The sequence below is a fragment of the Suncus etruscus genome, chromosome 6, assembly GCF_024139225.1.
Source record: "Suncus etruscus isolate mSunEtr1 chromosome 6, mSunEtr1.pri.cur, whole genome shotgun sequence".
Classification (NCBI taxonomy): domain Eukaryota; kingdom Metazoa; phylum Chordata; class Mammalia; order Eulipotyphla; family Soricidae; genus Suncus; species Suncus etruscus.
In genome coordinates, this window is record NC_064853.1 from 60,573,471 (window position 1) to 60,599,393 (window position 25,923).

A 25,923-nucleotide genomic window follows, 5' to 3' on the forward strand; every position below is an offset into this window, starting at 1 on the left:
TTGTTAACCTTCCATTCTGTTAAATTGGGGTGTTCCTTTAGGATGACAGCATCAAACAAATAAAGTTGTTCAGAAAGTTAAAGTACTATTACTAATACTACAACTTTTAGAGATATGTGCTCAACTGGCAAGTCTCATGGAATAAGGAAGAAATAAAAGAAAGGCTGCTCACACTCACTTCAAAAAAGTCCTGGTGATAGGCTAGGTTCTTCCTGACAAAGAGAAAACAGCAACAACTTGATCTAAAGGCAAGTTACACTACCACATCACCGAGCAGTGAGATGAAATCAGAAGACACTCTATCCTTAGACCTGTGCAAAAACCAAGATCATTATTTACAGAAGACTGACTACCAAGACTGAGCAGAATTTCTGAAACCATAAAGACTCTAGAGTGACTATAGATTTCGACCTAGGATCTGTGCAAAAACCAAGATCTCTAATTACAGAGGATTGACTTTGACGACCACAACTGAGAAGAATGGTTCTTGGCACCATAAAAAGACCGGGAGATTCGACAATGAGCATGTCTGGAATCTGTAGTTAATCCCATGAGAGTATGCTTCAGGGGTAGAGAAACCCTGTATCTCTTAGGCCAAGGGAATTCCCATTCCAATTTCTCTGATACTTACTGTGCCTATGCAAAAAAATAAATAAAAAACAAAAACAAAAATAAAACCTTGCCACATCAGCCCTCCTTCTTCCTTTTTTTTTTTTTTATTGCTGTTTTGGTTTTGATTTTTTCTTGTCTTGTTTTATGTTTTGTTTTGTTTGGGTTTTTCTTTTACTTCCTTTTAAAATTCATATATATAGCTTCAAGACAGGGGTTTCTTCCTTTTTTTTTTAAATAACAGAACCATAGAACATGAGTCATCTTGTTCTGCCTCATAAATTGAGAAAGAAAGAGGAAGGATGAAAAAAAGTAGATAGTACCAGGGGTAAGCAGTCTCACAAACATTGAGTAGAAATATAAAATGATTAGACCTCAATATCCAACCACAAATCAGTGACAACAGAATCAAGATACCCAAACTACAAAAGCTATCATAAAAAGGGCCTGTTACACTAGCAGTCCAGGGGCTAAGCGTGGAGATATGTAATGTATGCTTGGAACAAGGGCAGAGGGAAGTCAACACTGGTGGTGGGAATGGTCTTGATTCACTGTCACTATGTACGTTAAATATAACTTTGAAAGTCTTGTAATTCATATGAGTCTCAATAAAAGTATTAAAAAAAAGTCCTAGTGATATCAGCCCCAAAACAGCATACCTGAAGTGTGGTCAATTGGTGTCGTCCAAGGAAATCATAAAAGATCAGTGATAAGGCAGAGCCATAAGGGAAACAATGATTCTGTTTGATGGAGGCAGAAAACACGGCTTTAGCAGGGTAGAGAAATCAAGTAGATGAAATCAGTAGATTTCATCTCCTCCCAAGATGGCCAGATTTTTGCTGCGTGGCCCAGTGTATTGGCCCATAATCTGTCATTGTTTGGTTTATATCTCATTCAAGAAAAGCTATGGAGCTGGTTCAAACATGGCAACACTTTTGTGGGTCCAGTCTGGCCTTTATGAGGAAGTTGTTTACATGAAGCTTTGTCTTGCAATCTTTGTCTTTGAGTCTGTATTTGCTTTGCTGTTGGGCAAAATGTTGAGTTCAGTTCTCTAATTCATTCTGCCACTTTGTGTTTCTTAATTGGTGTGTGTGGTCTATTATTATCTGTAAAATTTTATACACCTGTAAAATCACTTTTCATTTTTACTTTCACCTTTCTGAGCTAATTAGCACAAGTACCCTTAATTACATCAATCCTGTCCACTCAAGTGTTATGTTAAATTATGGCTAATAAAAACAGATCAGAGAAGTAGAGGTAGAAAAGAACAGCATGGAGAACAGAGAACAGAATAGCAAGGAAAACAGAACAGCATGTAAAAAAAGAATAGTATGTAGAAGCAGAACAATAGCAAGAAGACAGCTAGATTTTAAAGGCTGTTTAACCCCATGGGACCTTTTGCACCCTTTTTTTGTGACAAGGTCAGCACGAACAGGAACATGGCAAATACTGGAACTGCAGGTGGCTGGAAGCAGGTTGCAGGCAACTTTAAACTCCCAGGTATCAAACGAGCCAACCCCCATAGTAGTACTCTATTAACATTGAGAAAAATTATTGCCATGGAGTTTTGTACCAACTTTCTGTAGAAGTTTGATGATTTTGTCTTGTCTTTAAATACTCCTTCCAGTCCTTACTTTAAAGTTTCTGTTGAGTCTATGAGCTTCTTGAGCTGTTTTTTATTCTCAAATCCATGTATCATTCCTTGAAATATAAATAAGAGTATGGCTGAATAAATTATTCTTGGTGAGTCATTTATTTATTTTTTAACTGTATTCCACCACTGCCTTTGGGCCTTGAGTGTTGCTTTTTATAAATCTGCTACAAATATTAAACATGTTCCTTTATATGTGATTTCCTTCTTTGATCTTTCAGCTTTCAGTATTCTATTTCTATGTATGATTTTTACCATTGTGATTAGGATGTGCACTGGGATATTTGTATTGGGTCTTTTTTTTAGCCATTTCACTTTGGGTAGCCAAAATGTAGGTGCATGTATTCTTCTGCTCTGTGAACTTTTCCGCAATGATGTCTTTGACTGTTGTTTCTTAATAGGCACTTTCTTCCTGGATCTCTGGGACCCCAATGATGGTTAAATTGTTTCTGTTGAGTTTATCCCAAAATGTCTTTGTTCATTTATTTTAAGGCTTTGTTCCACCTTCTGTTGTTGTCTAGAGATTTTCTGTATTTCTTCTTTGAGCTCATTGACTCAGTCTGTCACAGTCTGCTGGTGAAGTCCTCCAATGAATTTTTCATTTTGCTTACCAAATTTTTCAGTTCTGACACTGTTTTGCATTTTTTCTCATATCTGTTCTCATATTCTCCTGTATTTTATTGGCAATACATTCATTTTTTTTTCTTTTAGCTTTTTTAGTACCCTAAGCATTATCTCTCTGGACTCCATTTAAGAGAAATTATACAGGGGATTACTAATGATTCAGTCTGCAGAATTGTAGACTTCACCCACAAGGCATAGTAATTTTTGCACTTCTTTACCATCTTTACAGTGGTTCCTTTTGAAGTTTCAAGGTACTTTTTTCCTTTGTTACTGTCATTCTTTTCCACTGCCAGGTAGATCTCAGGAGTGTTTATGTGGGTGTTTATGTGGGTGCAGTAGTGCATAAGCTTCTGCCTACTTTGGAGACCAGACCCGTGGGTGTGACCTTTTTGAATGGACAAACTGTCAGGTTTGTTTCTTTTGAGGGGCTATTCTGGCTGCTCTGCTGCACCTTGGCCCCAGCTTCCTACTAATTTGCATGGGTTGCAAGTCCCTTCTTGGTATCTTTTTCTTGCCTAATTCTTATGGAAAATACTTCCAGTACTATATTGAATAGATGTGGCAAAAATAGAAAAGAAACATTGTCTGGTGAAGGCTTTATTTTTCCCAATTGAGTATGATGCTTATTGTGGGCTTTGGTAATGGTTTCAACTATACTAAAATTCCTTTTGTTGAGGATATTTATCATAAATGGGTGCTGATCTTATGAACTGCTTTCTCTGCATCTACTGTTTAATGATAAGATTTTTCTTGTTTTGTTTTGTGGGTTTTGGGGTGGTTGGGCCACACACGGTGATGTTTAGGGATTACTCTTGGCTCTGTGCTCAGAAATCACTTCTAGCTCGGTGGACCATATGGGATGCCTGGGATAGAACCGACATCAGTCCTGGACAGCATGCAAGGCAAAGACCCCACCACTGCACCATTGCTCCAGTGATTATGTTATTATTAAATTAGTATTAGATTACTATCTAATAATAAGATTTTTATATGGCTGGAGAGATAGCACAGCAGCAGGGCGTTTGCCTTGCACACAGCCAACTGGGAACAGACCCAGGTTTCATCCTTGGTATTCCATATGGTCCCCCTAGCCTGCCAGGTGTGATTTATCAGTGCAGAACCAGAAGCCCTGAGCACCCCTGATGTGGCCAAAAAAAAAAAATATATATATATATATATATTAATTTTATTAGTATAGAATATTATTTTTATTTTTGTGGTCTATTTTGGTCAATGTTACATATTCAATGGAGAAGAATGTGTACATTTCTTTTAAAGGATGAAATGCCATAAATGCATACATACAGCACATACATACATATATACATAGACACATAAATATGTATATATACATATAATATACATGAATATATATATATATAACCCCTCAATTTTATTTCCTCGCTGAATTGTAGTCTTGTTTGACCCCTGAGCACAGAATTAGGATAAATTCCTAATCACAACCAAGTATGGCCATGTCTATAAATAAAGTAAATTTCCATTTTATTCAAAGATATCTAACTATTGCTTTCCTTTTTCCTCAAATTTAATTTTTGACTATCTTACTTCTTCTAAATGATCTTATTTTCCTTTTGATTTTTTTCTTATTTCTGATGTTTTCTTAACTTTTTTATACTTTGTCTTTGATAAAGTTCCTTCCTATTGATTCATTCACTTCAGAGCACATTTTTAGAATTATATCTTTTTTTTTTTGGAGGGGGCACACCCAGTAATGCTCGGGTGTTACTCCAGGCTATGACTCAGAATTAGCTCCTGGCTTGGGGAAACATATGGGACACAGGGGAGATTGAACCATGGTCCGTCCTAGGTCAGCCACGTGTAAGGCAAATTCTCTACCGCTGGCCACTGCTCTGGCCCCTAGAATTAATATCCTAAAGTCTTCATGTTGGAGTTTAGAAAACTCTCTTGTGATTCAGATACTTCCTAAATTTTTTGTCTCCATCAGTCAATGTTGGAAAATAATTCTTTATTTTTTTTCATTTTTTTATTTTTTGGGTTTTTGGGTCACACAGGCAGCGCTCAGGGGTTACTCCTGGCTCCAAGCTCAGAAATCGCTCCTGGCAGGCTCGGGGACCATATGGGATGCCTGGATTTGAACCAATGACCTTCTGCATGAAAGGCAAATGCCTTACCTCCATGTTATCTCTCCGGCCCCAATTTCCTAATGTGTCTTGTGCTATCCTAGGGCCAGAGGAGAGGTTCTGGTTTATTTTTTTGTTTGTTTGGTTGGTTGGATTGTTGGTTTTTTGATCACACCCGGAAGCGCTCAGGGGTTACTCCTGGCTCTATGATCAGAAATCACTCCTGGCATCCTCCGGAGACCTTATGGGATGCTAGGATTTGAACCATCGTCCTTCTGCATTCAAGGCAAATGCCCTACCTCCATGCTATCTCTCTGGCCCCGAGGTTCTGTTTTCTAATGGGCATGGAGATGATCTGAGATTCATGCTCACTAATTCCAAACACTTCTGTCTTAAGGTTATGTGTATTTTGAACCATTACTGAGGATTTGTAGCCACAAATGCCCTGCAACAGCTAGAACAACAAGGTCTAACAAATCTGTGCTGAAACTCTGGGTTTACAGTTGCTGGTGCCTGAAAATAGGGTTAAGAATTAGTAGATTTGTGCTCCTGTGGTTACAACACAGTTACTACTCAAATAGCAACAGTAATCCCTTGTGTACATGTGTCACTACAATTATATTTCTCATTTCCAGCACTTGAAAACAACTATAGCACCGAAGCCAATTAAATCAGAAATGTATCTTGTGATTAATTTTTCAGGTTTTGGTAACCCTACAGCTCCAATATTGAATTAGCTATAGCCTCACCAAATGTTCACAATCAAAGATGCTCACATGCACTTGTGCACTGTTTTTGAACAGGTCTTGATGGTGAACAGGTTGCACAATCACAATCGCTCAGTAGTAGGCCATTCTAAAATTTTAACAGACTTGTAGGGTCATGTATATTTTGAGATTCAAGTGCCCTGAAACACCTGAATGTACCAACAGGGCCTGAGTGGTAACTAGTGGTTCAAGGTTTCCAGCCTCTAAATTGCCTTACAATGATGACATGTGTCCACATCTGCTCAGTAATCTCTGAAGAAAAGAACTAGAATTAAAAAATGCTATGTTTCCAGTTCTAAGGCATGAACTCCAAAGATGAATGGAAATAGCAGGTGATTCTCTCTGTCTCTGTCTCTGTCTCTGTCTCTCTCTCTCTTTCTCTCTCTCTCTCTCTCTCTCTCTCTCTCTCTCTCTCACACACACACACACACACACACACACACACACACACACATACACACACTCACAACTTGCCTTGACAATTGGAAATCATTTAAAATATCTGCAGGGTGACTTTCTGACTCTATGTGATTGTCTGCCTGCCTGAAGACATGTGCTCTGGGAGGAGCTGAGTTTGTTAGGCCGCATCTAAGCGAATTTCATTCTGCCTCCTTGTATGACATGGGTGAAAGTCACTTCAAAAATTTGCCTTCGGGCCCAGAGAGATAGCACAGTGGTGTTTGTCTTGCAAGCAGCCGATCCAGGACCTAAGGTGGTTGGTTCGAATCCCGGTGTCCCATATGGTCCCCGTGCCTGCCAGGAGCTATTTCTGAGCAGACAGCCAGGAGTAACCCCTGAGCACCGCCTGGTGTGGCCCAAAAACCAAAACCAAACAAACAAACAAAAATTTGCCTTCAATGTTTCTGTTTCTAAGAGAAATTGAAAATGGTCTCTTAGACCAATAACTTTGCAAAAAGTTCACTGAGGTGAAGCCTGCTGCTTATTCACACACCTGTATACTTTCCTAATTCCATTTTTGAAGTTGTAAGAAGTAAAACTTAAGAGTTGAGGTAAAGGTTTCACCTCATCATCTCCTGTTTTCACAGGACAGAGTTCCATATGCCTTAGAGATCTCTTTCCAATTGTTGGTTAGTGCTGTCGCCTGTCACTGCTTCTCACAGTGAGGTTGTGTATCTAAGCTTTTTATTTAGGGCTGCTGCTTACTGCTCCTTAGAACTTCTTCTGGGGAAGATGAATTGATTTTCTCCTGTTCTGTTTGCAAGATATCCAACAGGCTTCTGTGTTTAATACATATTATCATGTAGATTTTGCCATGATCATGAGAAAATGTGCTACAGATATTTCCTGTTTGGCCATCTTGTCAACACATCTCTGAAACAATAGTTTAGTCTCATTTTCTTCTTCAGAAAAATTAAGATTTATATTCATTGTTTTAGATTTCTGTTAGAATATAAATATTATTTGTGTAATAGCTGATACAAAAGTATGAGTTATTTAGCATGAATTATTGTAATAATATTTACAACATTTTTGTTTGTTTGTTTTTGGGTCACACCTGACAGTGCTAAGGGGTTACTCTGGCTCTGCACTCAGAAATCACTCCTGGCAGGCATGCGGGACCATATGGAATGCCAGAATTCAAACTACTATTTTTAATCAGCTGTGCATGAGGCAAACACCCTACCGCTGTGCTATCTTGCTGGCCACATATTTACAACATTTTTAACCATCAAACTTAAGTTAGAAATTTGTCATCTAGAATACTGTCTCTTGACTTATAGATATAGACAGATGAGGCAGAACCTCACAGAACTTAAAACAGAAGTAATTTTCAGAGGGCTTAGTAGTCATAATTATAAGAATAAAGATAAGTCTTGTACAAGATAAGTATGCAATCATACTGCATTGGTTACAACCAGGGCTTTAAATAAATCTAAAATAGTATTTTAAATAAATCTAAAATAATTATACTCATTGGAAAGGATGACAGATGGCAATGTGACCCCCTTGTAATCCTTCTTAGTTGTGGAAATGAAAGTTAGTGGAGGGATCCAGCATGGTAATATCACATTGCCAACTGGACAGATTGCAAATTCAGAAGGCAACTTCTGTATTAGTCTAAATAGATAAAATTTTGGTGTCTTTTCCATCGAGTTCTCACTGCCAATGATTGGTATAATTCCAGATTGCTACTTATTTTTAACTTCTTTTTATTATAATAGCACTGTAATTTGGGGCGAGAAAAATAGCATGGAGGTAAGGCATTTGCCTTGCATGCAGAAGGACAGTGTTTCGAATTCCTGCATCACATATGGTCCCCCGAGCCTGCCAGGAGCGATTTCTGAGCATAGAGCCCTAAGTGCTGCCTGGTGTAACCCAAAAACCAAAAAAAAAAAAAAAAAAAAGGCACTGTATTAAAAAATATATGCATAAGTTAGAGAAGAGACGGATCTATTATGAAAGTGGTAGTTGAAAGTGGTCACTCTGGACAAGAACTAGATGCTAAAAGGGGATAAGTGACATGCATGTGCAAACCACAATGTTGAAAAAAAAATGAAAGAGAGAGAGAAAAAAGTAAAATGCCTGCCGCAGAGGCAGGGGAGGGCCATTGGGAGGAAAAAAGGCATCAGGGAGGGTAAGAGGAAAACTGGGGACAATGGTAGTGGAAATGTGCACTAGTGAAGGTTATTGTACATCGTCTGTAACTCAATGATGAGCAATTTTAGTTGTGAATAAAACTATTATGTAACCTTGTATTTAAATATAAATAAATAAAATCGGGAAAAAAACATGATTAGACATATTAAGTTCCAACACCATGCCACCACCAATGTCAACTTTCCTCCACTGTTTTCTGGCCAGGCTCCTTCCCATAATACCTCCTTTCAGTCTGCTATCTTGATAGAAACCTCTATTTGAAACAATACTGTATAATGTGAAAAAGAAGGAAGTTAGTAAGACCATATTTTATGCTTCCTTAATATCTAATTATTGTTTTGCTTTCCAATAAAGCCTAGCAATTTATTTTCTTGCTATCCACCACAAGGACTCCTAAACACAATTTCAAAAATAATTCATGGTTATTATAGCATTATTCACAATAGTTAAAATAAAATTAAAAAATTAAGATAAACCAAGTTTCTAAGAACAGATATCTGGATAAAGGAGAAATGGTAAATATTCATATCTGAGAACACTACACAGCTATAATAAAGGATAAAATCATGCAATTTGACACTATAATGATGGAACTTTAACAATAAGTGAATTGTCTTATTATTATAACATTTTTCATTTAAACACCATGGTTACAAAAAGTGTTTGTGCCTGCCAGGAGTGATTTCTGACCAGGAGTAATCCCTGAGCCCTGCTGGGTTTGACCCAAAAACAAAAACAAAATGTTTGTAGTTGGGTCTCAGTTATCGAATGTACACTACCCTACATCAGTGTCATTTTCCCACTACCAATGTTCCCCATTTTCGTCCTCATCCACCCATGCATGTCTTTGGGACAAGCATTCTATTTCTCTCTCATTGTCATGGTAGTTGTTAGAGCAGTTATTTCTCTAACTGCACTTACTGCTCTTTGTGGTAAGCTTCATATTATGGGCTGATCCTTCTGGCCCTAATCTCTATTTTCTCTGGGTATTATTAACATACTGTCTTACATTTTTCTTAAATTCCACAGATGTGTGAGACTATTCTGTTTCTATAGCTCTCCCTCTGATTCATTTCACTTAGCAAAATAGCCTCCATATCCATCCATGTATAGGCAAATTTTATGACTTCATTTTTCCTAACTGTGTAGTATTTCATTGTGTAGATGTACCACTGTTCTTTAGCCACTTATCTGTTGTTGGGCACCTAGACTGTTTCCATTTTCTGGCTATTGTAAATAGCACTGCAATGAACATAGGAATGCAGAGGACATATTGTTTTCCAGAAAGACTGGACTAGATGGATTTATATCCAGCAGTGAATGAGATTTCACTTTTCTCCACACCACCAGGTTTCTGTACTTTGCGATGTGTGCCAGTCTCTGTAGTATAAGATGATACCACATTGTTCTTTTGACTTGCATCTCCCTGATGATTAGTGATGTGCAGCATTTTTTTGGCCCTGTGCATTTCTCCTCCCCAGTTTTTGATGGGGTTAGATGTTTCTTTCTTGTTAAGTTCTGTTAGTACCTTGTATATCTTGTATATTATTAGCACATTACCAGATAGGGTTTGGGAGAATAGTTTCCTCCCATTCCATGGGTGGCCTTTGTATCCTAGTCTCTGTTTCCTTTGATGTAGAGAAGCTTCTTAATATAATGTAGTCCCATTTTTTTTATTTCTGCTTCTACTTGTTTGGACAGTGTTGTTTTCCCTTGGAAAAGACTTTAGTCGCTTATCAAGGTTTTTAATCCATTTTGATTTGACACACTAAGTGAATTATCTTAAAAGGAAAGGCACTGATGCAGAATTTTATTTTTTTCACCTGTGAAATATAAAAAAAAACACAGTAAGATAATAACAAGTAGCCAAAATAACAGAACTGAAAGTTTCTCTTCAAAACTGAGCTTACTTAAAATAAGTTAGTGGGGGTAGAGGATATGCTAAAACATCGGTGAAGGAAAGTGGACACACTGGTAGTAGGTGTTAGAACATTGAATGCATGAAATTCTTACTCAAAGTTGATTGGTGCACATTAATATATTTGCTTCCATAAAAAATTTAAATGCATACATCATTCCTGAATAGACTTAATTAATTAATTAATTAAGAATTAATGTACACATTAATTCTGATTTTTAGTATCCTCAGAAATTAAATGTTTTCACTTTAAATAACTAACTCGTTGGCCAAGAGAAAAATGAAGTCTAAGTTTTAGAATTCAGTAAAACTAAGAAATTTCTCAATAACTTGGTGTGAATGCCAGCAAATTCAACCTCTATGGTAAGCAATATGAATATCTCTTTAAAATTAGACTAAAACTCTCAAAGACCCAGAAATACCACTTGATTACGATGTACCCAAACATAAAATCATTAATTTGAAAAAATAGATCACATTTGGGTATTGCAACACTTAGTACAATAACCAAGACATTTGAGTAATAACCCTAATATTCCATTTGATTGTTTGAAGAATAACTAAACAACAATGGTATTAATTATTGTTTGGGAAATAATAATGATTATTTAGAATAATAATATTATTTTAAAAGTCAGTAGGGTAAAAAGACTCAGAGATTTGTTATATTTATGCAATGTACTATTATGAAAAGGCATATGAAGATAAAAATCACCCAATTTGCCACTTCATGGAACTAGTTGATAGCACGATTTTTTTCTTTTTTTTTAATATAAATTATTATTTAAGCACCATGATTACAAGCATGTTTATATTTGGGTTTCAGTTATAAACAGAACACCCCCCATCATCAGTGCAACATTCCCACAACCAATTCCCCCTTCTTCCCCACCCCTACCTGTATTCGTGACAGGTATTCTACTTCTCTCATTCTTTAACATTGTCACGTTAGATGTTAGTGTAGCGATTTTCCTAACAGAGTTCACCACTCTTTGTGGTGAGCTTCAAATTGTGAGCTGGTCCTTCCAGACCTTCAGTCCTTAACTCTATTGTCTCTGGGCCTTATTACAGTAATGTCTTTAATTTTTCTTAAAACCCATAGATGAGTGAGACTACGCTGTGTCTATCTCTCTCCCTCTGGCTTATTTCACTTAACATAATATATTCCATGTATATAGAAAAATTTCATGACTTCATCTCTCCTGAAGGCTGCATAATATTTCATTGTATATTGTACCGCAGTTTCTTTAGACATTCATCCGTTGAAGGGCATCTTGGTTGTTTCCAGAGTCTAGCTTTTGTAAATAGCGCTGCAATGAATATCGATGTGCGGAAGGGTTTGTTTTTTGTTTTTTGGGGGTTTTTTTTGGTGTTAGTCGAAACCTTTCAAAGTATGTTTTTCTTTTCTTTTCTTTTTTTTTTTTATTTAGGCCAAAGTGGGTTACAAATCTTTCACAGTAATAGTTTTAGGTACATAGTGACATTGAATCAGGGGCATTCCCACCACCAATGTTGTCCTCCCTCCACCCCTATTTCCAGCATGCATCCCATATCCCCCTCCATTACCTCCCACCCGGTTGCTAGTATAAGTGGTCCCTTTTGTTTCTAGCATGTTGTAGATTGGGTGTCGATTCTGCTTTGTTGGCTTTGGATTTGATGTTTAAGTCTGATCATTTATTTCTATTTAATGTTCATATGACTTTCTGGTCTTGGTACCCTCCATTATTCCCCCCTCCATTTGTGAGGTGGAATAAGATGGTTCATATTATGTGGTTCTGTTTGAAGGAAAGAAAAAATTAAAAATAAAATGGGGCAAAAATCAAAAAAGCAAAAAATGGGAGGAGTCCTTCTAGAGGCTCTAAATATCAATTTAAGAGAAGAAAGGGAAAAAGAAAGAAAAACCTAACAACAAAACTAAAAAAAAATTTTAAAAATCAAACAAAAACCTTGAAAATCACAACAGCAATAAAGACACCAACCACACAATAACCACGGTTTTGAAATAAAAACAAAACAAAGCACACAGAGAAAGAATACCCATGGGGAAAAAAGCAACAAACAACAATAACAAAACCAAAAAAAAAGTTAATTTGTACTTCTTTTTTTTAAATATATTTTTATTTAAGTAACATGATCATATTTGGGTTACAGTCATAACCAGAACACCCCCCTTCACCAATGCTTCATTACCCCCTCCCCCCTTCCCATCCCCTGCCTGTATTCGAGACAGGCATTCTACTACAGTAATTTGTTTTTAAGTTTAGTAAGTTGTATTTTTTTCCTTAAAGGGTAAGAGTAAAAAAATATAGTAAAGATGTGATAGTGGCAATCACCAATGTTTGCATAGGTCCAGAAAAATGGAGAAAATGGAAAAAACTTCTTAACCTGATTACAAAAAGGCCTCACCACAGAAGTTTATTGGCATAAGACAGACTCTGGGTTCCAGGCATACCAGTCTATCCAACTCCAATCATTCTCAAGTCCCTGTGAAACTTTTTCACACTTTAGCTATTGTTGGTATCAGACTCTTATATTTAAAGACTCTGGATTCTGTGCATTTCTTTCATCAATGTCAGGCTGATGTGGAGCATCCTCTAGTTTCAGCATATCATTAAATGCAGAGCAATCTGCCCTGCATGCAGACTGTTGCTGAGTCACCTGGATGCTGGGAGCACTCTTTGGAGTAAGTCAATGCCAAAGCAGTGGTAGATCTTCTCTGGTAGAGGCTTGGATCCTGGTAATGTTATAGACAATTGTGGTTGTTTCCATAGATGGTATCCATTGTTCAGGTGTGTGTGGGTGATGCCCATTCTTCTGAGGCCTGAGCCAAATCATTATGCCAATGTTCAGGGTAAAAGGCCTAATTATATTACCAAATTTGTGTTCTCATCTCTATTAGATAAGAACTTGTTTGCATATGTATTATTTTCCCATTTTAATGTGCCTATGCAAAAGAGAAGCAATGCCATAAGATATTGTTGGTGCATCTGGGAGCCGAAGAATAAAATCCAACATTTCCCGTAACTTGGTATAAACGTGAAATCTATACAGTGTTACTCTTATACTAGTATTTCTTATAAAACAGATCTCACAGGGGGAAATCAATCAATCAAATAACTAATCTAGTGGGCAAAATTGTCACTATATGAGGATATTCGAAAAGAGTTATAGATGTTAAGAGAATACATCTGAGATATACAAAAGAGATACATGTGACCCTTTTATGTTTTAAAAAGAAAAAAAAAGAAAGAAAACAAGGGTATTTGAAGACAACAGGTGATAGTTGAGTTTGAGACATGTTTTGTGGCATTACGGAACCCTATATTGTCTTTGAACTAGGGGTTTTGCTGAAGCTGATTCTGGTATCATGCAACAATCTATAGTTTGATGGGGGCATGAGAGGCCACCAAGCATGGGTCAACAGGCGTGTTGGTTGTAGTTATTTGTAGAGGCATGAGCTGGGGACCAAGAGGGTGTCTTTCAATGAGAAGCTGGATGGTGGTGTTGGGGCAGAAGGTCAGTCTTGGTGTCTACCCAATTAGGAACTGAGGTTAAGGAGGTTTGAATAAGGGGAAGATAATGGTTCAGGGTTTGGGTATGAGAAGGTAGGAGAGACACAGGGGTGAGGGAAGAGGCAATACATAAAAGACTAGACAATAAAGATCAATTTGAGTGTTTTATCAAAATCTTGGGCATCCTGATTCTATTCCTAGTACAATCTAGGATCAGGAACGTTTTTGGAAAATGCTTTAAAAATATATTTGTTTTGAAAAATAGTATTACTAGCAAACAAAACAGGGGATCCAATATACATAGGGGAAGGGTTTCCCTCCTCTGCCCACCCCCCAGGGCCTGAGTTGCCATGGCTGGCCATGAAGACCCGCCTGGCATGGGGGGGTCCCAGTCTCCTGGACCCAGTGTTCAGTCCAGGAGATTTGTGGCCCACTGTCTGACCAGCGACCCTGACATACCAGAATTTGTACTTCTGAAGGAAGGGATTTTTTAATTGTATTTTTGTGTTCCTAGGATATATCTTGAGGAGTGGTATAGCTGGATCAAATGGGAACTCTATTTCCAGTTTTTTGAGGAATCTCCATATTATTTTCCATAAAGGTTGGACGAAACGGCATTCCCACCAGTAGTGAATAAGAGTTCCTTTCTCTTCACATCCCCACCAGCACTGATTGTTCTTGTGCTTTGTGATGTGTGCCAGTCTCTGTGGTACCTCATTGTAATTTTGATTTGCATCTCCCTAATTATTAGTGATGTGGAGCATTTTTTCATGTGTCTTTTGGCCATTTGTATTTCTTCTTTGAGGAAGTGTCTGTTCATTTATTCACCCCATTTTTTAATGGGATTATATGTTTTTTTTCTTGTTAAATTCTGTCAGTGCCATGTATATCTTAGATATTAGCCCCTTATCTGATGGGTATTGGGTGAATACTTTCTCCATTCTGTAGGTGGCTTTTTGTACCTTAGGCACTATTTCCTTTGAGGTGCAGAAACTTCTCAGCTTAATATAGTCCCATCTATTTATATTTTTTCCACCTGTTTGGAGAGTGCTGTCTCCTCTTTGAAGATGCCTTTAGTCTCAATGTCATAAAGTGCTTTACCTTTGTGTTGTTCTATATACATTCTGGTTTCAGCCTGATATTAAGGTCTTTAATCTATTTGGATTTTACCTTCATACATGGTGTTAGCTGGGGGTCTGAGTTCGCTTTTTTTTTTTTTTTTTTTTGGAAGTGGCTGACCAGTTGTACCAACAACACTATTGGAAAAGACTTTTCTTAATCCATTTTGGAGTTCTTGCCCCTTTATCAAAGATTAGTTGATTGTATATCTGATGAATATTCTCTGAACACTCAAGCCTATTCCACTGATCTGAGAGTCTGTCTTTATTCCAATACCATGCTGTTTTGATAACTATAGCTTTGTAATACAGTTCAAAATTGGGGAAAGTAATGCCTCCCATATTCCTTTTCCCAAAGATTGCTTTAGCTATTTGTGGGTGTTTATTGTACCAAATGAATTTCAGGAGTGTTTGATCCACTTCTTTGAAAAATGTCATGGGACTGAGGCAATTGCAACTGAATGGGTCTTCTGAAAACATAATGAAAGACAATATCCCAGGCTCCATCTGAGGTTCAGTGCAAGGGCCAAGACCACCAACCACAGAAGACAGATTAAAATGACACTGTGGAAACAGAACTTCTAACATCACAAAGAAAGACTTCATCATAAGTTCCACTTCTTGACCTGTGCAAAGACTGAGATCTCTAGATATAGAGGTCTGTTTTATCATCCAGATCAGAGCAGAAGTCTTCCATACACCAAAAAAGCACCAAGGGAAGAGTAAATGAACTTGAGAGGAGTCTATAGATAATCCCATGACAATATATTCCAAGGGTGGAGAAACCCTGTATCTCTTAGGCCTAGGGGATTCCCGTTTTGATTGACCTCAATATTTACTGTGCCTATGCAGGAAAGAAAAAAAGAGAGAGAGAAAAAGCACAAAATAATCTTTTTTTTTCTTTTATCTAGTTTTTGTTGATCTCTTTGTTTTGGGGTGGATATTGTAGGAGTTGTCCATTTTTTATTTATATATTTACTTTTTCTTCTTTTCTCTTCTTCCTTTTTGCGCTCTGTCATGTTTTCTATATCATGACCATGGCAATTATGTGGTGCATATCTTTATTGCTGCAGTGCTTACTGGATATATTATTTGATACTTCCTTTTGAACTGTTGTGGTGTTTCACCTTCTTTTTTCCCCTTCGTCTCTCAAACCAAGGGGGAGAGCCTCTAGAAGGACTCTGCCCATTGTTGGCATAGTTGATTTTTACCCTATTTTATTACTTTTCTCTTCCTCAAACAAAACCACATAACTTGAACTATCTAGTCCCGCCTCCCAATTTGAGGGGGCAGTAATAGAGGTACCAAGACCAAACAGTTATAAGACCACTAAGTAGTAATAATTTAGACACAGAGGGGACCACTCATTCTAGCAGCCCCTGGGGTGAGAGTAGAGGATATGGGAGGCAGGATGGGAGCGGAGGTGGGGGGAGGACAATTTGGTGGTGGGAATTCCCCTGATTCAATGTTAATATGTACCTGGAATATTACTGTGAACGATATGTAAGCCACTATGATTAAAATAAAAATTATATTATTAAAAATATTAAAAAAAGAAAAATTCCATGGGTATCTTTAGAGAGACTGCATTAAATCTGTATAATGCTTTGGGAAGTATTGCCATTTTAATGATATTAATCCTCCCAATCCATAAGCAGGTTATGTGTCTCTATTTCCTTGTGTCCTCTCTTATTTCTTGAAGTAGGGTTTTGTAGTTTTCTTTGTATAGGTCCTTCACCTCTTTAGTTAAGTTGACCCCAAGATATTTGTTTGTGGGGCACTAATTCACTAATGTGAATGGAATTGTTTTCTTTTTTTTTGTTTTTTTTTTTTTTTGTTTTTTTGGGCCACACCCGGCGTTGCTCATGGGGTTACTCCTGGCTGTCTGCTCAGAAATAGCTCCTAGCAGGCACGGGGGACCATATGGGACACCGGGATTCGAACCAACCACCTTTGGTCCTGGATTGGCTGCTTGCAAGGCAAACACCGCTGTGCTATCTCTTCGGGCCCGGAATTGTTTTCTTAATGTCCATTTCTTCTCTATCATTATTAGTGTTTAAAAAGGCCATTGACTTTTGAGTGTTAATTTTGTAGCCTGCCACTTTTTTATGTGAATCTATGGTTTCTAGAAGCTTTTCTGGCAGTCTTTAGAGTTTTCTAAATATATTATCATGTCATCTGCAAACAGTGTGAGCATGACTTCTTCCTTACCTATCTGGATGCCCTTGATATCTTTTTCTTGCCTAATCGCTATGGCAAGTACTTCCAGTACTATGGTTAATAGGAATGGTGAGAGAGGGCAACCTTATCTTGTACCAGATTTTAGGGGAATGGCTTTTAGTTTATCTCCATTAATAATAATATTTGCCATTGGCTTGTGGTAGATGGTCTTGATTATATTGAGAATAGTTTCTTTCATTCTCATCTTGATGAGGGTTTTTTTTTAATCAAGAATGGAAGTTGAACTTTATTGAATGCTTTTTCTGCATCTATTGATATGATCTTATGACTTTTGTTTTTCTTTGTGTTGATATGGTGTATTATGTTGATTGATTTATGTATGTTAAACCATCCTTGCATTTCTTGGATGAAACATATTTGGTCATAGTGAATGACCTTCTTATGATGTATTGAATTCTATTTGCCAGAATTTTGTTGATTAGCTTTGCATCTGTGTTTCTCATGGATAATGGTCTGTAATTTTCTTTTTTGGCAGCATCTCTGTCTGGTTTTGGTACCAAGGTGATGTTAGCTTCATAGAAACTATTTGGAAGTGTTCCCGTTTCTTCAATTTTATGAAAGAACCCAAAAAAGATTGTTGTCACCCCACCCCCATCTTCTACATAACTTTACCTTAGGGTAAGACTTGCCCATTTCTTGGAAGGGTCTTGGGGAGAACTCAAAAGGTTTGCCAGAGAGAGCAGGAGAGAATTGATGGATGAGAAGATTTTGGGAGGATAGAGGCAGCAGGAGGAGAAATGGCTGAAAAAAGCTAAGATGCAGGGCAAGCTGAGGAGAGCATGCTTAAATAGGTTTATGATAATAGGCCACACATGTTGCCCAGGGCTGAATAAAGATGATATCTCCAGAAGTCTGAGTGCCTGTGAGTTTTGTCCCCACTGCTGACCTGCCAGCTAGAGGGAGTTGGAGATACGTGGTCCTGGGCTGGAGAAGAAAGGCCTCTCATCCATCCATCACCATTCATCACCATTCAAGCCCATCCAAAGGGCTCTTATTCTACAGATTGGTAGAAGTTCCTCTTGAAAGGTTTGAATGAATTCATTAGTGAATCCATATGGGCCTGGGCTTTTGTTTTGGGGAAGATTTTTGATCACCATTTTAATTTCCTCAATATTGATGGGCAGTTCAGATATGCTACCTCATCCTTATTTAACCATGGGAGGTTATATGAATTCAAGAATTTACCATTTTTGCCAGGTTCTCATGTTTTGTGGCATAGAGTTTTTCAAAGTAGTTTCTGATTACCCTTTGAATCTCTGCAATATCTGTAGTGATTTCCCCCTTTTCATTTGTAATCCAGTTTATCAAGTTTCTCTCTCTTAATGGGAGAGAAATGGTTTATCAATGGTTTATCAATCTTGTTTATTTTTTCTAAGAACCAACTTTTGCTTTTGTTGATCTTTCTGATAGTTTTCTGAATTTCCAGTTCATTGATTTCTACTCTAAGCTTTGTTATTTCCTTCTGCCTACCTATTTTTGGTTTAATTTGTTGATCATTTTCTAATTTTATAAGCTGGGTCATTAAGCTATTCATAAAGGCCCCTTCTTCCTCCCTGATGTGTGCTTGTAAAGCTATAAATTTTCCTCTCAGTACTGCTTTTGTTGTGTCCCATAAATTCTGGTAATTTTTGTCTCTATTGTCATTTGTTTTCAAGAATGTTTTGATTTCCTCTTTGATTTTATCTCTGATCCACTGATTGTTCAGTAGTAAGCTATTTAATTTCCAGGTATTAAAGTTTTTCTTATGTGTCCCTTTGTAGTTTACATCTAATTTCAGTGCTTTGTGATCAGCGAAGGTAATCTGTACTGTTTCCATCCTCTTGATTTTATGGAGATATGTTTTATGGGCTATCATGTCGTCTATCCTGGAGAATGACTCATGTGCATTGGAGGAAAATGTTTATCCAGATTTCTGAGGATGGAGTGTCCTACTATATCTACTAGTCCACTTTCACAATTTCTCTTTTCAGAGCTAGTATATTTTTGTTGGGATTCAGTCTGGTTAACATATCAAGGGGTGACAGGGCAGTGTGAGATCTCCCACAATTATTGTGTTGTTATTGATATCTTTTTTAAGATTTGTAAACAATTGTATGAATTACTTTACTGGTTCCTCATTGGGTGCATATATGTTTAGAGTATGATTTCTTCCTGTTGTATATATCCCTTGATTAGTACAAAATGTCCATCTTTGTCCCTTACAACTTTTCTGAGTCGAAAGTCTGTGTCATCTAATATTAGTATGGCCACTTTAACTTTTTCAGGGTGTTGTTTGCTTGGATGATTTTCTTCCAGCCTTTGTTTTTGAGTCTGTTTGTTCTGAGTATTCAGGTGTGTTTCTTGTAGGCAGTAGAAGGTTGGATTCATTTTTTTTATCCATTTTACCACTCTGTGTCTCTTACCTGGTGCATTTAGTTCATTGACATAGAGAGATAATTGTCATTGGATTTATTGCCATCTCTGTGTAGAAGTTTTATGTGTCTGTTGATCAGTCTTGTCTTAAAGTAGATATTTCAGATTTTATTTTAAGGCTGGTTTTGAGTTTGCAAAGTTTCTGAGTTATTGTTTATCTATGAAGCTATGTATACTTCCTTTAAACCTGAAAGTAAGTCTGGCTGGGAGCACTATCTAGGCAAAGCATTTATTTCATTGAGTTTTGTCTCTGTATCCCACCACTGTCTTCTGGCCTTGGGTGTTTCTTGTGACAGGTCTGCTGTAAATCTCAAGGATGCTCCCTTAGATGTAATTTCCCTTTTTGATCTTGCTGCTTTTAGTATTCTATCCCTATCTTTGGGATTTGTCATTGTGACTAGGATGGATCTTGGGGTGCTTTCCTTGGGTCTCTTTTAGCTGATAATCTTCAGGCATGTAGGATTTGGTTGCATGTAGTCTTTTAGCTCTGGTAGTTTCTCTGTAATAATGTCCTTGACTGTTGATTCTTCCTGGTGATTTTGTTCCTGGGTCTCTGGGACTCCAATGATTCTTAAGTTGTTTCTGTTGAACTTATCAAAGACTTTTATTTTCATCTTTCCACATTCTTTGGTAATTTTTTCATTGTCTGATAATTTGCTTTAAGCCTTTTTTACAATCTCTTCTGCTGAATGAAGATGTTATGCACCACATCTTCCAGCTCACTAATTCTATCCTCAGCTGCTGTTATCCTATTGGAGAGACTTTCCATTGAGGTTTTCAATTTGTCTATTGAGTTTTTCAAACCTGTTATTTCAGTTTGGAGTTTTCTGATTTCTTTCTTCATATCCTCTTGATCCTTATTAGTGTTCCATTCAACTTGATCAATGCTTTCTTTGAGTTCTGTGAACATTGTCTATATTTCTTCTCTAAACTCCATATCTGCAAGACTAACGAGGTGGTTGACCATTTTGGGGACATCAGAGTTGCCAACTTTATTCTCTATGCCAGGTGTTGGCCTCTATTATTTCCCCATTGTCACACTTGTATTGTAAATTTTTCTACGTGCTATGATGGTATTCATGGGCAAGGTGGAGTGCACGGCCTCGAAGCAAAGCAGAGTGTCTGTAATCCTCTGGTTCTACCCTTTGTGGGCAGGATGACTCACCTCAGGAGAAGGCGAACCCTCAGGGAAGTATGCCAGAGAGGATCAAAGTTCCCAGGCGGAAGCAAGCAGAGAGAAGGCCCGAGATATCTGCCATGCTTCAGAGCCACAGCAGAGTCAGCTAGTTCCACAGTCTCTGGACCTTGAAGACTTACCTCAGGAAAAGGCGAACTCTCAGAAAAGGGTGCTGGAGAGGATCAAAGTTCCCAGGACAAAGCAAGCAGAGAGATGGCCCAAGATGTCGGCCATGCCTCAGACAGAGACACAGCAGAGTCATCTAGTTTCACAGTCCATTTAGTAGTATTCTCAATGAAGTCAGTCACAAGGAAAGGAAAGTCAGAAGAATGATCTCTTTCATATGTGAGATTTTCAAATATACAGTAAGTTTGCAACAAACAAGTATGATAAAAAAAAGTAACAAAACTGGAGAATTAGTTCACAGAACTGAGTCTGGGAAGACATATTGGGACATTTGTGAGGGGAGCAGGCATTCTGGTGATGGGTGCAGTGGTATTAAAACTTTATATATGAAGCTTTCATAAACAGTATTATAAATCATAGAACTCACTAGTATGAACTATAAAAGAAACATATAAATTAAATTTTAATCAGAAAAAAATTTAAACATGTTTAGTAAGGATATATTATGGATACAAATTGGAACTCTGATATACAGAATATTGAAGTAGAGAGAATTTATATATACTCTATATATGCTACATAATCTATATATTTACATATTTGTACTCTGTATTTAAATAGACTTTGCATATGTTTAGAGGAAGTAGAGAAATCAGACTATATATGTCAATGTTAAGGAGGCTATTCTTGGCTATGTGTTATGGAGTCATCCCTGGAGATGCCAAGAGAGCCATATGCAGTACCAGGAAGAGAAGGAAGGTCAGCTGCATGCAAGGTAAGCATTTTTGTAGTTCTTGAGTTTTAATTTTAAGTTCTAAGTCCTATAACTATAGCCTAACAGAAAAATTATACTATTTTTTATTATCCAATATGAATAATAATAAAAACAACCACAAAAAGATGGTTGGATTGTGAGACCATTGAATATTAACAACAGGATTTTAAGGAAAGCCAGCATTCAAGATGCAGATTATTTTTTGTTTGCTTAAATATCTACTTATGAACTGTTAATTATGTACTAATATGCCATCAATTCCTAATTAAAAGATATGTTCAATTTAAAGGAATTCTATTATCTTATTTTGAAAGTAAATTCACATGATAGCTTGAGACTTAAACAGCATCACAGAATTTTTTAAAGGTCATGAAAAACATTGGCAGAAAGAAAAGATAACATGAATAGAGTGCCACATAGCCTGTAGGCATTTGGACTATGTTAGAAGTGGATTGTGTAGTAGATAGTTTTATGTTTTCTAACAGCCAAAATAAATACAGACAAGTAATTAGTTCCAATAGGGGTGGCAAACTATGGCCTTTGGGCCAAATCCCATCTGCCACCTGGTTTTGTAAATAAAGTTTCACTGTAACACAGTTATGTTCATTTGTTTATATATTGTCTGTAGCTGTTTTGCCATAAAAATAGCAGAATCAACTAGTTGTAACACAGACCATATGGCCTGTAAAAATGAAAATACTTCCTTCTTGTTCTTTTACATAGTTTGCCAACTCTTGAGTTGTAACATTTGACATTTTATTATATAATAATTTATTGGCTCTGTTTATTTAAAAAAAACACATTTTTTAGTAAAAGTTATTAAAGGTAGGGGCCGGCGAGGTGGTGCTATAGGTAAGGTGTCTGCCTTGCAAGTTCTAGCCAAGGATCAGGACCACGGTTTGATCCCCCAGCATCCCATATGGTCCCCCCAAGCCAGGGGCAATTTTTGAGTGCTTAGCCAGGAGTAACCCCTGAGCATCAAACAGGTGTGGCCTGAAAAAAAAAAGTTATTAAAGGCGGTTGGAGAAAAAGTACAGCAGGTAAGGCATTTGCCTTGCCTGTAGTCTCTTGGGTTGAATGACTGGCATCATATATGCTCTCACTAACACCCCTGGTATGACCCCTGAGCATCACTAGGTGTGAGCAAAAAAAAAAAAAAAACAAAAAAAAAAAAAAACAAAGGTTATTTGAAGCCAAAAATAATTGATTTAAATGTTTTCTAGTACTTAAGTCTTGTCTTTGACACTAAATTGGTCTGTTTGCCTATTGCATGAATAAAATGCTATTTTTATTTCATTTGATCTTTCCCAAAAAAGATTAGTTTGGTCGATATCTAAAATAAATCCATAATTTAAATCATTTACAAAGATTTTTAAATGTAGTTGTCTATCTTTTAAGGTGCATCACATTAATAATTTATTTCAGAAAAACAACAGTCAATAAGGAATGTTTCCTTCCACCCAGTCTTATGTGAAGATCAGCAACAACTATCACATAATGGATTTAGAAAAATATACTGGGAAAAAATAGACAATCAATAAAACACATTTAAAAATCTTTCCATCAGCTTGGATTTTAGAGAATACAGGGAATAAAGCAAAGAAAAATAGTTCTAGTCATAACTATGTAACTATGTAAAAGTCTCATAACTATGTAAAAGTGTCCATTTTAATTTTTGACTCTTAGAAGTTGAAATCTACTCAAAATCTAGCTATACATCCTTTATTCAGGAGCAAACCTTTGAGACCAGATATCTAGTACAGTGAGAAAAAACAATTTTTTTGCATGCAGCTTTCCTTTTATTCTGTTCCTGTTAACACATATGGTCCCCAAACACTGCCAAGAGTGACCCTGCCAAGCAGAGCCAGGAGTAAGCCCTGAGAAAAGCTGGGTATGGCCCCAACCAAAAAAAATATGTGTAAACATATTATGTCTTCATAGACAATAATATTAGTATTTCTATCTAAAGAAACTGAAAGTTCATATCCAGAGAAAAACCTGCATATTTTTGCTTATTGTTTTATAGAATCGCCTGGGTGTGGAAGCAGACAAGATTTCCTTCACAGAGGAAAAGCATAAATTGGCATACATCTAGACAATGGAATACATAAAAATGAGCTAAGAATATATACACAAAAAACACAGGGCAAGACCAGAATTTAGAATTTATCATATTAAGTCAAACCAATCTGAAACTATATAATGTTCTAGAAAGTTAAGAACTATGGAAATAGGAACAAGATAGTGGGAGTCAGGGATGAGGTCTAAGAAAAGAGATGAATACACAAAGTATAAAATTTAGGTGCATTTTGTTTTATGCATACAAAGTTGACCTCTTTGCATACCAAAATACATGACCAATATTAAAATTATGTTTGTTTTATATTTTTTCCTGATTTTATATAATATTGTATAATTCTAAAATTTTGTCCATTTTGTAGAGCATAAAGTGATTTCTTCTCATCTTCTGTACTAAATAATATCATTTCTCTAATTTAATTTTTGAATCTATTTAATATTTCTCTTCTCTTTTTGTGAAACTCACTAAAATTTTGCCAATTCTATTTATACTCACGAAGTATTAATTAGCTTTGGTTTCATTCATAATTTAAGCTCAAATTTATTTCTGCTTTGATATTTGAAAAGCTTTATTGTGGTGTAGGCAGCAAATCTACAATAGTGTTATCATTTATAGTTTTTATGTACAAAGTTAATACACTTTGAAGACCAACTAAAAGGACAGATCCTCCACCATTCTCCTTATGGTATTAATTTCTACTTCTTCCTTCTCCATTCCTTCTACCACACTGCTTGGTAATTCCAGTTTTGCCATCAAAAGCTAGAGGTTTTTTAAATCAATTTATATTGTCTATTTCCTTGCCTTGTTTCTTTATATACCTCAGATGATTTGGTATTTGTCTTTCTTCCAGCTTTTTCTTTTTCTGGGGCTTGCCATATCCAGTAGTACTCAGCACTTACACATGGCTCTGTACTCAGGGCTCACTCCTTGCAGTGTCAGGAGATTCACTGGAGAACAAATTCAGGTCACTTTCTCTATTAAATACCTTTCTCACTGTAATATATTTCTGGCCACCTTTAAATTATTTTGCTCAACACTATACTCTCAAGAGCCAAAGAGATAATACAGTTTAGGAACATGATGAACAATATTCAATTTCCAACACAACTTATAGCTCCCCAAGCCCTTCCAGGACTTATTGGTGAGAACAGAGCCAGGAGTAAGCCCTAAGCATAGCTGGATGGGGCCCAAACATTCACATACTTCCATGAAAGTATAAAATCTTCTAAGTATAATCAACCCTCAGCAAACCATAATAATTAATTTTTATCTTACAGTTATGTAACATTCTATTCAGTTATTTTTATATACTTGTTATTTTAATTTCTGCTCCCACTTCTAAATACTGTATTAACTTCCTTGTATTGAGTTCTATTTTCCATTGTTTTTATTTTTCTTTAAGGTTTGAGATTAGATGGTTTGAGTTTTTCTTTTTTTTTTTTTCTAATGTTAGCCTGTTTCTATAATCCCCTAAGTATAGGTTTTGCTATGTTTCCTATACTCACCTAAATTGAATCTCATTTTTTATTTATATACACAATCTCTTAAATTATCCATGATTTTCTTATTGGCCTGCTAGTTATTGAGTAGTATGCCATTTAATCTCAAATAATTGTAATTATTTTCCTTTTTTATGGTTTATTTCTAGTTTTATATTATTATGATCTAAAAGGATTTTTTGGGGGGGAGGGCCACACCCATTTGATGCTCAGGGGTTACTCCTGGCTAAGCGCACAGAAATAGCCCCTGGCTTGGGGGGACCATATGGGACGCCAGGGGATCGAACCGTGGTCCTTCCTTGGCTAGCGCTTGCAAAGCAGACAGCTTACCTCTAGCACCACCTCTCCAGACCCTGAAAGGATCTTTTATATTATTTCAATCTTCACCACTTTATTTTTGGCCAAATATGTTCAGAGCTATTCCACGTGCTTAAAAGAAAAATGTGTATTCTGCTTTACAAGGTGTTAATGGTGGAAGGACAGGTAAATGTTTATTAAGCCAGCTTGTTCAATTACTGTACTTAAGACTATTGTTTGCAGGGGCCAAAGAGATAGCACAGCACAGTGGTAGGGTGTTTGCCTTGCAACCAATGTTGGTTCAAAACCTGGCATCAGCATCAGCATTGACATCGCATAGGTTCCCCACCCCCACCCATCCCACCTCCGTGCCTGCCAGGAGCGATTTCTTTTTTT